Source organism: Biomphalaria glabrata, chromosome 9, assembly GCF_947242115.1.
Source record: "Biomphalaria glabrata chromosome 9, xgBioGlab47.1, whole genome shotgun sequence".
Classification (NCBI taxonomy): Eukaryota; Metazoa; Mollusca; class Gastropoda; family Planorbidae; genus Biomphalaria; species Biomphalaria glabrata.
The window spans coordinates 43396353-43408416 of record NC_074719.1 but is presented as its reverse complement, the minus strand read 5'-3'; the positions used below and the strand labels follow the sequence as shown (position 1 = coordinate 43408416).

General features: G+C 37.8%; 1 long non-coding RNA gene across 1 annotated transcript; it reads right to left on the bottom strand.

The window, feature by feature from the left end:
• Nucleotides 1–5295: 5295 nt before the first annotated feature.
• LOC129928309 (uncharacterized) lies at nucleotides 5296–5876 on the bottom strand. The gene is made up of 2 exons (XR_008779901.1): nucleotides 5372–5876; nucleotides 5296–5339 (listed from the first exon to the last, which is right to left on the bottom strand). It is a non-coding gene; the product is annotated as an uncharacterized LOC129928309 (long non-coding RNA).
• Between the last annotated feature and the right edge of the window lie 6188 nt (nucleotides 5877–12064).

The window sequence follows — 12064 nt, the reverse complement described above, 5'->3', positions numbered from 1 at the left end:
GGTGTTACTAACTTCTAGCATTTTAAGGATATATTTTTGGCACATTTTGTTTACAAAAAAAAAAAAAAAAAAAAAGCAGCTGCATGTGTGCTAAACATAAATTATCTACTTAACTGCATGTGTGCTAAACATAAATATTATATAGTTTACTAGAGAAACTATGGCTAAAATCTTTATAATAGATGGATGGATGGATGGATGGTTGGTTTGATGGTTGGCTGTGGTTAGTAGGATGGTAGGTTGGTTGTAATTGGTTGGTTCTGGTTGGATGGATGGTTGGTTGGTTGGTTGGATAGATGGTTGGGTGGTTGTGGTTGGTTGGTTGTTGTTGATTGGCTGAATAGATTGATGGTTGGTAATGGTTAGCTGGTTAGGGGGGTAGTTGATATTTTGGTTGTGGTTGGTTGAATGAATGGTTGATATTTTGGCTGTGGTTGGATGAGTGGTGATGGTTGGATGGTTGGTCAGTATGTTGGTTGGCTAGATGGATAATTGTTTTTTTGGATGGTTGGCTGGTTAGTTGTGGTTGGTTGGTTGGATGGATGGTGATGTTTTGCTGGTTATGTTGAGTGTGGTTGGTTGGCTAGATGGATAATTTTTGTATGATTACTTGTGGTTGAATGGATAGTGGGTTGTTGTTGGTTGGTTGTATGGATAGGTGGTTGGCTGGTTAGTTGATATGTTGGTTGTGGTTGTTTGTTAGGTTGTTTGTGGTTGGTTGGATGGATGGATTGTTGGTAATGGTTCAGTGGTTGTGGTTGGTTGGTGGGGGGCTGTTGATTGGCTGAATAGATTGATGGTTGGTAATGGTTAGCTGGTTGGTGAAGGTTTGGAGGTTGGTTGATATGTTAGTTGTGGTTGGTTGGTATTTTGGCAGTGGTTGGTTGGCATGTTGGTTGTGGTTGGTTGGCTAGATAGATAATTTTTTTATAATTGCTTGTGGTTGGATGGATGGATGGTTGGTGATGGTTGGGTGGTTGTGGTTGGTTGGTTGTTGTTGATTGGCTGGATAGATTTATGGTTGGTAATGGTTAGCTGGTTGGTGAAGGTTGGTAGGTTGGTTGATATGTTGGTTGTGGTGTGTTGAATGGCTGGATGATATTTTGGGTGTGGTTAGTTGGATGGATGGTGATGTTTGGCTAGTATGTTGGTTGGCTAGATGGGTAACTGTTTTGTTGGATGGTTGGCTGGTTAGATGTGGTTGGTTGGATGGATGAATGGTGATGGTCGGCTGGTATGTTTTTTGTGTTTGGTTGGCTAGATGGATATTTTTTAATGATTAGTTGTGGTTGGTTAAGGTTAGTAGGTTGGTTGGTTGTTTTCTTGGATGATTGGCTGGTAGGTTTGGTTTGGTTGTTTGATTGATTGGTTGGTGTGTAGTGCTTTGATAGTGTCATTATCCTAGCACTTGAAATGAAATCCGATTGGGAACAGACCAACTGTGTTCTGGCTAGAAACTGGGCCGGCTCATAGCCCCGACCCCCCCCCCCCCCGGTCAAATACAGATCAAGTGACTGTCCAGACACATACCCGCTTAACTCTCAACCACCACCACGGATCGTCGCTATCTGGGTGACGCATATGCTGCTAGACACCAAGGGCCTTCTCGGATTCCTCCCAATATTTTAACTAGGCCTACTTCTCCTAATCGAGTGCTCGTATTTCTGCCGTTACCTGGAGAAACGTGTTTGGTGCTTCGGGATTAGTAGCTGCCAACGCACCCTTTCTTGCGAGAACGTCTGCCTCCTCGTTGCCTTTTCACACCGCATTGTGAGGGCATTGAAACGACAGCTCCAATAAATCGGTGGATGTTAGTTATCTGCAGCACAGACTGCCTCTTCTATTGAAAGTGACCCTCCGCTGCCGCCACCCATGGTGCATGACAGTAATCGCACTGGGTTCTTTGTTGGACATTCGAACTCTAATAGCCTCGAACGCCCTATAACTATAGTTATTCCTGTAAGGTCAACGTCCGGAGAACATGCGGCGACGCAGCATGTAGTAGCTTGTCTGGGTCAGACCTGTCCACCAGGTAGAGTACTAGGACCCCATAGCGACCCTTATGTGAAGCAGTAGATGGCATCTGACTGGGTAGGACTTTAATATGTTTGATGCTATCTTCCGGAGTATGGCGGTTGATATATGCCTCTTGGTGGCTTCGTCCTGACCTACAAGGCTCATGTTTATATGTTGGGGTGGGCCATCTCCTCCACGGAGAGCATGCACTAAATTTTTAAATAGTTACCCGGTCAGAGGAGAGTCCAGCATGTTTTAAGAAATTGGCCGCTATGTGTAAGAAAGACTACATTTTAATGCGGTTCTTTTCAACCCACTGCCTAACTAATAAGAATGAGGAAAATCGCGAGTCTTCCCTCTTATACCTTTCCTACGTGATTGGCACCGCCCTATCTCCTTCAATGTAAGGGAGCCACGTAAATGAATATTTGTGCAACGTTTAACTCTTTCTCTCCGTAATTATTTACCAAATTCTGGTGGAATCAACGCTGTTATCGTCAGTTAGGAGAGAAATAGTTAATGTAGGAGCTGGAATACTCATCGAATGGCCCGATGGAGAAAAACTAGAAAAATCCATAGCAACTGGAGAGCTCTCTGACAGCCACAGAGCAGAAAGAGAAGCACTAGAACTAGCAGCTACCATGCAAGCAAAACATCCAAGTACCTCGCACAGTCAGATTGTCTTTCTAACCGATGAGAAAACAACCCTCCAAAGCTTGCAAAACTCTTACTCCTCCAATATAAAACGACTCAAAACAGCACTTACAAAGCTCAACAACAACAGCAAAAAAAAATATGTTATTCAATGGATACCAGCACATATAGAACTAGAAGGAAATGAGAAGTCTTATCTTATATAATACTGACGTTACTTCAAAAAAGAAGATGATTAGGCCTACGTCGTACGCGTCATGCATTTAGTCATGCATATTAACCAATGAATTAAACTCTGCCAAGTCACTGGTTTTCCTGGTTAGCTCAGGCAACCCATTCCATGCTCTAATAGCACTAAGGAAGAAGGAGTATTTGTACAAATTTGTCCTAGCATATGGGACGAGGTGTGTACCTTAATCTTTGTGTCTTTCTGAGTATTTTATTAAATTTTGTTTTTGTATTTGAAGATTATGGTTCAGTGTTTTATGCATAATTGCTACTTTACTTTTGAGTCTTCTGTCCTGAAGGCTTTCTAAATTTAGTGATTTTACTAAAGGTGTTACTCTAGTCAAATGTGAATATTCGTTTGTTATGAATCTCACTGCTCTATTTTGTGTCTGTTCCAGTTTCTTAATGTTTGCTTGTGTTGAGGGGTCCCAAACGGAGGATGCATATTCTATTATTGGCCTAACCAAGGTCTGACACACTGGCCGAGTGTGGGAGAACAACACTCTATCCAGAAGAAATTAAGACACTAATAGTGAATAAAGTAAATGAGAAATGGACAAGCTCTCGTCCGAATCACAAGAAAGATGATGCCTATTATAGGCTATCCCGACAAGATCAACGTCTAATCTTTCGACTCAGGTCCGGACACAACAGAATGAGACAACATATGTACTGGAAGCTCAACATTGGAACCAGTGAAATCTGCCCATGTGGAGTGTCACCAGAGAATGCTGACCATGTCCTTCATAAATGCATTCTTTACCGAGAGGCCCGAACAAGACACTGGCACTAAGCTTAAGATCAAGACGTCGCCTCATACTCGAAAGTTGTCTTGGCTATATTCAGCAACGAATCGTCGTAATGCGTTGTACAGAACAGCACAGAACTGAACCAAGCAGCTGCATGTGTGCTAAGCATAAATTATATAGTTAACTAGAAACCAGTGGCATCACTGGGGGGGGGGGTGCGGTCAGCACAGGGTGACACCCGTTAGTGGGGGGGGGGGGGTGACCCCGAAGTAAAAAAATGCACTTTAGAATAACTGACAATTTAAAAAAAAATGACAGTGGCTAAATATTGGAACATGCTATTCACAATTAATAAATAGATCTATATTTTTTTTTTCATTTCGACCAAACATATTTTAATCTTTTTATGGAATTATTTCAAAATGCTAGACCTATATCATACTTAATATAAATCAAGTAAAACTTGAAACCTTGTTTTCAGATGTATAGGCCTACCAGCTGGATCATTGAGGAGGCTAGAGTATTAAGGACGAGAGGTACGTATTGAGAGTCTTTGATCGGCTGTATCTCATTAACTTTACTCAGCTAATTAACAACGTCTTTATTTGTCTTTAATTTCAATTCTAGTAATATTTATAAAAAAACAACACACTTTCTAACAGCGAGTCAACCTTGACCTTGAGAGTCAGGGTTACGTCATCTAGGGCCGTGTGTTTGGCACGTCTCGTGAAGGCTTGGACTGCACGTGCTAGTCTGCCGTGTCCACACTTTCTTTCACACTTGACTGCATACGATGCTCAGATCGTAGGCCTACTTGTGTTAGACATTTTAATATCGTCTGCATGTATGCAGAAAAAGAATAAGTTTGCATATTTCTAAATTAAAATGGTATTGTTCTAAGACAAATTAAAAAAAAATGTATAAACTTTAAATTTCTGTAAAAATTTCGAAGCATATGATTGAATATATAGTAGTTTATTTATTTCGGACATTACATGAATTCGGACATTCGCTGTTTTTTGTGGTCATTAAATAATTATTTTAATATGTATTATAAAACTAGCGCGCTGTATAATGTGCTTGTCCATTTTCCAATGATTCTGACCCAATTTCCTTCCATTTAGCCATCTTTTTATGTAAGAAAAACGAATTTCAAATTAGTTAGTCAGGTTGTTGTTTTTTCCTATGTTACCCGGATGACTTTACCTCTTCCTAGAGTTAAGACTATATTTTTTTATTTTCTAAGTCTATACTAATGAGCCCGGCAATATTTATTCTGTTTTTGGAGCTAATTTATTTGATTCATAAGCCAAGTTTTCTAATTCCATACCAAAAAAAAATTAATACGGTGTCCGAATCAAATTACGATTTTCTTACCAAAATTTATTTCGGACAGCCAGTTTTGGACATCAATAAAATGATCTTATATTATATTTGTTCGTTTGTTGTTATTATTTTTAAATAGAGAATAAATGGGCAAATGTTTGGAGTGAGCTTGGTACATTGAATGAAGTTAAATGCTTAGATCTAGACCTACTAGATAGATCTAGATTTATATAGAGAGAATATAGAGGATTCAGTTAGGCAAGAATGGCTATCGTAACCTATAGGGGCCTACTATACTACAAAAGATCATCTGTATTAGAAATTTATTAAATTAATAAACAAAAAAAACACAAACATTCAACACATCTAATCATGCAAACCCCAAACATTCAACACACATAAAATAAACAAACATAAAATAAGTCTAAAGGTCGGTGCAGAAATCACTATTCCAGTGACCTAATTTTGGTAGAATAAGTGTGTTCATATTTTTATTTTTTTGTGTTCGTATTTATGCATAGTTTCAAAACATCGTTATGATTTCATGTGATGGGCTATGCCTGGGGATCTTAAAATTTAGTTAATGTTAATATAGAATTAAAATCTGAGTTTATTGATACCTAAATATAGAGACTGTCCGAAATAAATTATGGTGTCCGGAATCAAATAATGTGGGTCAAATGTGTCCGAATTAAATGAAAACACACGGCGTCTTTGACCTTAAATATAATAACAAATATAGGTTTGGGGAACAAATATAAGTAGTCATCCTTATTCTCCTTTAACTAAAGAAGATTTTGATACGTCATTTTCTTTTCTATGTCAAACCATTGTCAAATAATGCGCTGTCAAAGTCAAACTTTCAAATTTGGGCCTATAGGTGTCCGAATAGCATAAACTACTCTAGATCTACAGTTGTGGACTTTAGATCTTCAGTTCTGGATATTAGACCTAGGCCTTGGCCTAGTCCTAGATCAACATAGACAGCCTGTGCTTGGATTATATTTTAAATTCTTAAAACAGGTAAGTTCTTTTTTATCTTTATATGTATGTTTGTTGTTTTTTTGATAATTAAAACTAGGTGAATCCAGATCTCCATTATCGAATCCTTATTCCTAGCAGTGTCGGAGAATGACACATGAATATCTAAATCTAGATTTAGGTTTTTATTCATCTTTTAATGGTCGGATGGAGGTCAATCGCATTCTGAAAGTCGCCCCCACCTCCGTTACGTAGATGTCATAAAACGGGACCTCAAAACAGTGCACATTGCTACTGACCATTGGGAAAGACAGCCCTAGACCGCACTGGATGTAGAGAGACGGTGACCAAGAAAGCTATGGACAGTAAAAAAAAACATGGGCTTCAGCTCTGGAAGAAAAGCGTACCATGCAAAATGGCCAGCTCCTCTACCAACAAAGCGAAAGCCACCCTAGACCTGCGATATTTGTGTTCGTTCTACGACTCAATGGGGCCAACAAACGGCATATCTTATTAAGAACACGACACCAAGTCTATCGCTTAATGAGAGTCTCTCCAATTGTAGGAGCTTCTAATATGCGATCAACCTTGCGAAATGATTTAATGAAGTTAAGAACTTTGAAGACACTGGCTTCTTAAATTATAGGGCCTACAGTATTATCTGTGTTTATGCATTTACTTTGCAATATTATTTGTTCATTAGAGTTACTTCAAAGTTTATGCGGAAATTTCAAGATCCCGCGCGACACTGTATTGGTGGAACACATTTTTTATATATAAATAAAGAAGTAGCCCTGGAGAAGGGAGCACACATGCTTCAAAAGTGCAGTATATTTTTGATTCATAATTGTTCATTGGTCTTAGATCTGGATGATTTGAGAACATAAATAATATATGTTGATATAGGTTTAAAATGGGAGTAGTTTTATCGGGGATTTGGACGAAATTGGTTATGGGAATGAAACGGTGAGAAGCAAGACGTGTATTTTGGTTTAGTAACTGTTGACATTTGGACTGTACCCCGTCATTGTGGATTAATTATATTTTCAAGTTGAAAAGTCTTATTAAGTTACTTCATAGACTTAATAGATGTTGTGAATATAAGCGAACCGTAAAGCTTGAATACGGGCTACTAACGAGTTCTACATTTGGAATCTACATCTTAAAACAACACCACAACAATGTAGTGCTCAATTTCAAGCATTGTATTTTGTTTGATATAGTAGCGAAATGAAGCTATGTAATAGGATTGCATATCCACTTGGTACCCAGCACAAGGCTCAATCATCTACTCGCTAATTACCCAGCATAAAGCGTAATTTTTACCAGCATTTCTTGGCATCCGCATTGCAACTACATGTACAAAGTTGGGAACATCTTAACCTTGTACTTTCGATATAGTTTATAGGTGTTCTGTTTCTTTCTTCCTCGTTCTCTATCTCGCTATCTCTTTCTCTCTGTCTCTCCCTCTTTCGGACCACTAAGTAAATATTGGTCTTAGCTATAACTGAAGTAGAACTGTAGTTTGTGTAAAATGTGCTATCAATCCATCTTTCATGGGTTCTTCGTCCATCAGTAAAGTAGACGTACATCACATTTGACCTTCTGGTCATTTGTCAGTTTTTCAGAATTTCATTATAGTTCAATACACATTCATTCTGAATCTGTCATGTATTTTAATGTTGGAAATGTCTGTTTTAAAAGGGGTGACGATCTCAATCTAGATGGTTCTTGCATTTAAAAAAAAGTATTAAAAACATATTTGTTATAATTTTAAAATGTAAATATTATATGTCAAGATATTTAAATAATGTTTCCTAGACAACCCTCTAGATGGGTTGACTCATCTCTTTAATACACTCTTCTGCTTGTTACGAAATTATTAGAAATAATAACAGAAATAAATGAGTATATCAAACATCCATATAAGTAAAATATTAATAGCATTGTCTTCGATTCCGAATATTAAGAATGAGAATGAACACCTAAAATAATAGATACTTTGTTTCACAGTTAGGCCTACTATCAAACCCTCTGTATTTATCCATGAAAACCCCTGTGGTGTTTTCAAAAGATCTGATTTAAAAAAATAACTATTACTCCCAGACTTTTGTTATGAGTTTTCATACGAAGTGACTAAACAATGAAGTAACAATAACAGATGTTTCAAACGACTGCAACCTCTAATTCAAAGTCATCTGGCCCTAATTCTTAGTTTACAATCTGTAAGCAGATGTGATTGACAAAGTTGAACAATAAATTTACTTTGAAGCTCTTGATTATTGATTATTTTTATACATGTGTACAAAATAAATGTTACACATCTCTTTATAAATTTCTCAGCTCCCTCCCCCCTTTCTTTCTTTCCCCCTTATTTATATTCCCACATTCCCCATTTTCTCCTTCAAAACTATTAGTCTTAAAAGCAATTTCTGTCCTAGATTTGAACAGAGGACATTTCTTGACGTTTTGTTCTCTCCCTTTTCATTATGTGTTTCAAGACTTCAGTTTAGCAACACTGTTCACCGTACAGACGAAGGCACTGTCTATAGTAGAGACTGTAATTGACTCAAACTACTATGATGCGTTTTATAATCTTTAGCACCAAATGTGTATGCAATGTATTAAATATGCTTTAGTAAGTAATGACAGTGTTTTGAAAGTAGGTCGCGAATGTTGACATATTACATTAATGAGGATAAAAAAGGGAGTAAAATGTTTGTACGATTCTTAAGATTCTAGACGGGAATAACGCAAGTTGTTCTTTTTAAAAGTATGGCTCTAATTGAAGTCTTGGAAAACGTTACTGTCCAGGAGAAAAATGTTCTAAGTATTTCTGAACATGTTTTAAATCTGGAGCAGCAGAATTGGGCAGCTCTGTTTTTTGAACGACTGATTTTACATTGTCTTCATGCACTGATTTCTTTATCTGGCATGATTACAAATGTTCTGAATATTTTTGCGCTTAGCAGCATCGCATTCAACAGCAGCGTCAAAATAGGAGCCATTGCTTTCAAATAGGAGCCATTGCTTTCAAATAGGAGCCATTGCTTTCAAATAGGAGCCATTGCTTTCAAATAGGAGCCATTGCTTTCAAATAGGAGCCATTGCTTTCAAATAGGAACCATTGCTTTCAAATAGGAGCCATTGCTTTCAAATAGGAGCCATTGCTTTCAAAATAGGAGCCATTGCTTTCAAATAGGAACCATTGCTTTCAAATAGGAGGCATTGCTTTCAAATAGGAGCCATTGCTTTCAAATAGGAGCCATTGCTTTCAAATAGGAGCCATTGCTTTCAAATAGGAGCCATTGCTTTTAAATAGGAGCCATTGCTTTCAAATAGGAGCCATTGCTTTCAAATAGGAGCCATTGCTTTTAAATAGGAGCCATTGCTTTCAAATAGGAGCCATTGCTTTCAAATAGGAGCCATTGCTTTCAAATAGGAGCCATTGCTTTCAAATAGGAACCATTGCTTTCAAATAGGAACCATTGCTTTCAAATAGGAGCCATTGCTTTTAAATAAGAGCCATTGCTTTCAAATAGGAGTCATTGCTTTCAAATAGGAGCCATTGCTTTCAAATAGGAGCCATTGCTTTTAAATAGGAGCCATTGCTTTCAAATAGGAGCCATTGCTTTCAAATAGGAGCCATTGCTTTCAAATAGGAGCCATTGCTTTCAAATAGGAACCATTGCTTTCAAATAGGAACCATTGCTTTCAAATAGGAGCCATTGCTTTTAAATAAGAGCCATTGCTTTCAAATAGGAGTCATTGCTTTCAAATAAGAGCCATTGCTTTCAAATAGGAACCATTGCTTTCAAATAGGAGCCATTGCTTTCAAATAGGAGCCATTGCTTTCAAATAGGAGCCATTGCTTTCAAATAGGAGCCATTGCTTTGTCCGTCACGGATTTGTTGATGAGCATGTTAGAGATGAAGATCTCCCTGGTCTTCATTGCTGGCTTCTGCTTTCCAAACGTCTTCCCAGAGACCTTACGGTCACTGATGGTCACTCTATTGGGCTGGATTCGCTATCCAGGATTTTTCATATCCAGCTGGATAACTACAGTCATAGCCGTGGAGAGATGTGTGTCTGTGGTGTTGCCTTTCAAAGTCAAAGAAATGTTCAGCCCAAAGCGCTCCCTCGCAGCTATTATCTGCATCAGCGGTTTTTATATTGGTCTAGTTTATCAGATCTTTGAATGGGTTGCTGTAGAGTATACATTTGTATCTCCTAATACGTTGAACGAAACAAACTCGGACAGCACAGGGGTTGTTTTTAGCAGCTATGGAAGTACACAAGAGAAAAAAATATTGATTGTTGTAGCCTGCGCCATGGTTTTATCCATTCTTTGCCAAATCGTGCTTATATTATGCACTGTCTTGATGATCTATGCTCTGAAATCTAGTTCCAAAGTTCGTAGACAAGATTCCGCTGACGGCGGTAAAATGATTAAAGGTTCAGCTTTGTCTGTGAAAGAGAGAAAACTCTTCCAAGTGGCAATGTGTTTGGCTCTAGTTAATACCGGATGCAACATCCCAAGATATGTGACAGTCATCTTGTTTTATGCCTTGTTTATCCTTGATATGGGAACATATGCAGGGACTTCGTTTTCTCTGTGGGTTTCTAGTGATATTCTACAATCTATTTATAGCTCATGTAATTTCTTTGTTTACTTGTCTCTAAACAGGCAATATCGAGAGCGTATAAACAAGTTATGTAGCTGCCAAAAGATAGCTCGTTAATGTTTCTCCACGACAACGTCCGATACTGTGATATGATTGCAGAATTTTCAAACATTTGATATTTGTTAAGACTAAGACTGCTCTACTGACCCATATTAAGATTTTTTAAATACAAAGACTTCACCTTCACCTATCACTTAGCCTGTTGGACCGTTGGGGCACAACACATAACTGCCAAACGTCTTTCTCCATCCCGCTCTGTCATTTGCTTCGAATAGAGGCTCATTCACTGACAGTTTACAATAACATTTTACAAAAGAGAACAAACACAACATACAGAACGTTCATTGATTGACTTCACACAAATGATTGGAGGTTTCCCTAGTCAATCTGTAGCGCTGATTCAGTGTGAAAGTCAAAAACGAGTTTGTTTTTTTTTATACCGATCGGCCATTGCATACTTGGCGAAGAATTGAGGTAGTTAATATGATGAAGAGGGTAGCTGACATTCAGGCTTTGCTGAGACAGCTTTGTTTTCAAAGTTCATTGGTGTACGTGTGTTTGCACGTGTGTTTGTACGTGTGTTTGTTCATTTTTGTTCAATCCATTTATGTTTGTAACCTTTTTATTTTTTGTTTGTAATTAGTTAACTCTTTATCTCCGGAACTATTTTCCACGTTCTGACATATTTTTTTGATTTTTCACATTTGTACATTCTACCCTGTTATCATTAAACCTTCAAGGCCCTTAATATTCCTAGGAACATCTTCGTTGCCTGTCAGAGGGCGGTACTGCTGCAGACCTGCCACATCACCAGAAAATTCCTCAGTGGAAACTGTTAAAGGGACTACGATTAATTTTGATTCCCTTTAACTAAACTCGACCCAGGCAGCGCCAGAGAATGAATACTCGTTCGTTTCTGTCATAATAATAATAATAATAATTTAATTAATAGAGCACTGTTCACAAACTTGATGTAGGCTCAAGGCGCTGTGATAACATTGCAAACATAAGCACAAGAGCTAAAATGACATAACGTAATGTAGATTATAGAAAGATTACAGTTGGAACACAACTAAAGTCTTGCAGTTCAATTTAAAGAAAACACACAATTTTATTTTAAGTAAAAAAAATTTTTATCACCAATAAGCATAGAGTGTATTCAATTCACCGAAATTTAAATAATGTTTTAAAATTTGTGTTTATTGTAACAAAAACCACGAAGTTGCTAGAGCTATTGAGAAGGTCCAAGATGAAAATTACGCTTTCCAGGACAATGTTCGTATTTCTGCTATCGTCCGATTGATCGGACAGGTCGGCCAGATATTCCAAGACGCTGGCTGCTTTGGTTATAGCGAACACTGCACAGACGGATATTAAAATCTTGGTTGTTTTAGAGGACTCCTTATTGGAGGACGATAGAACCAT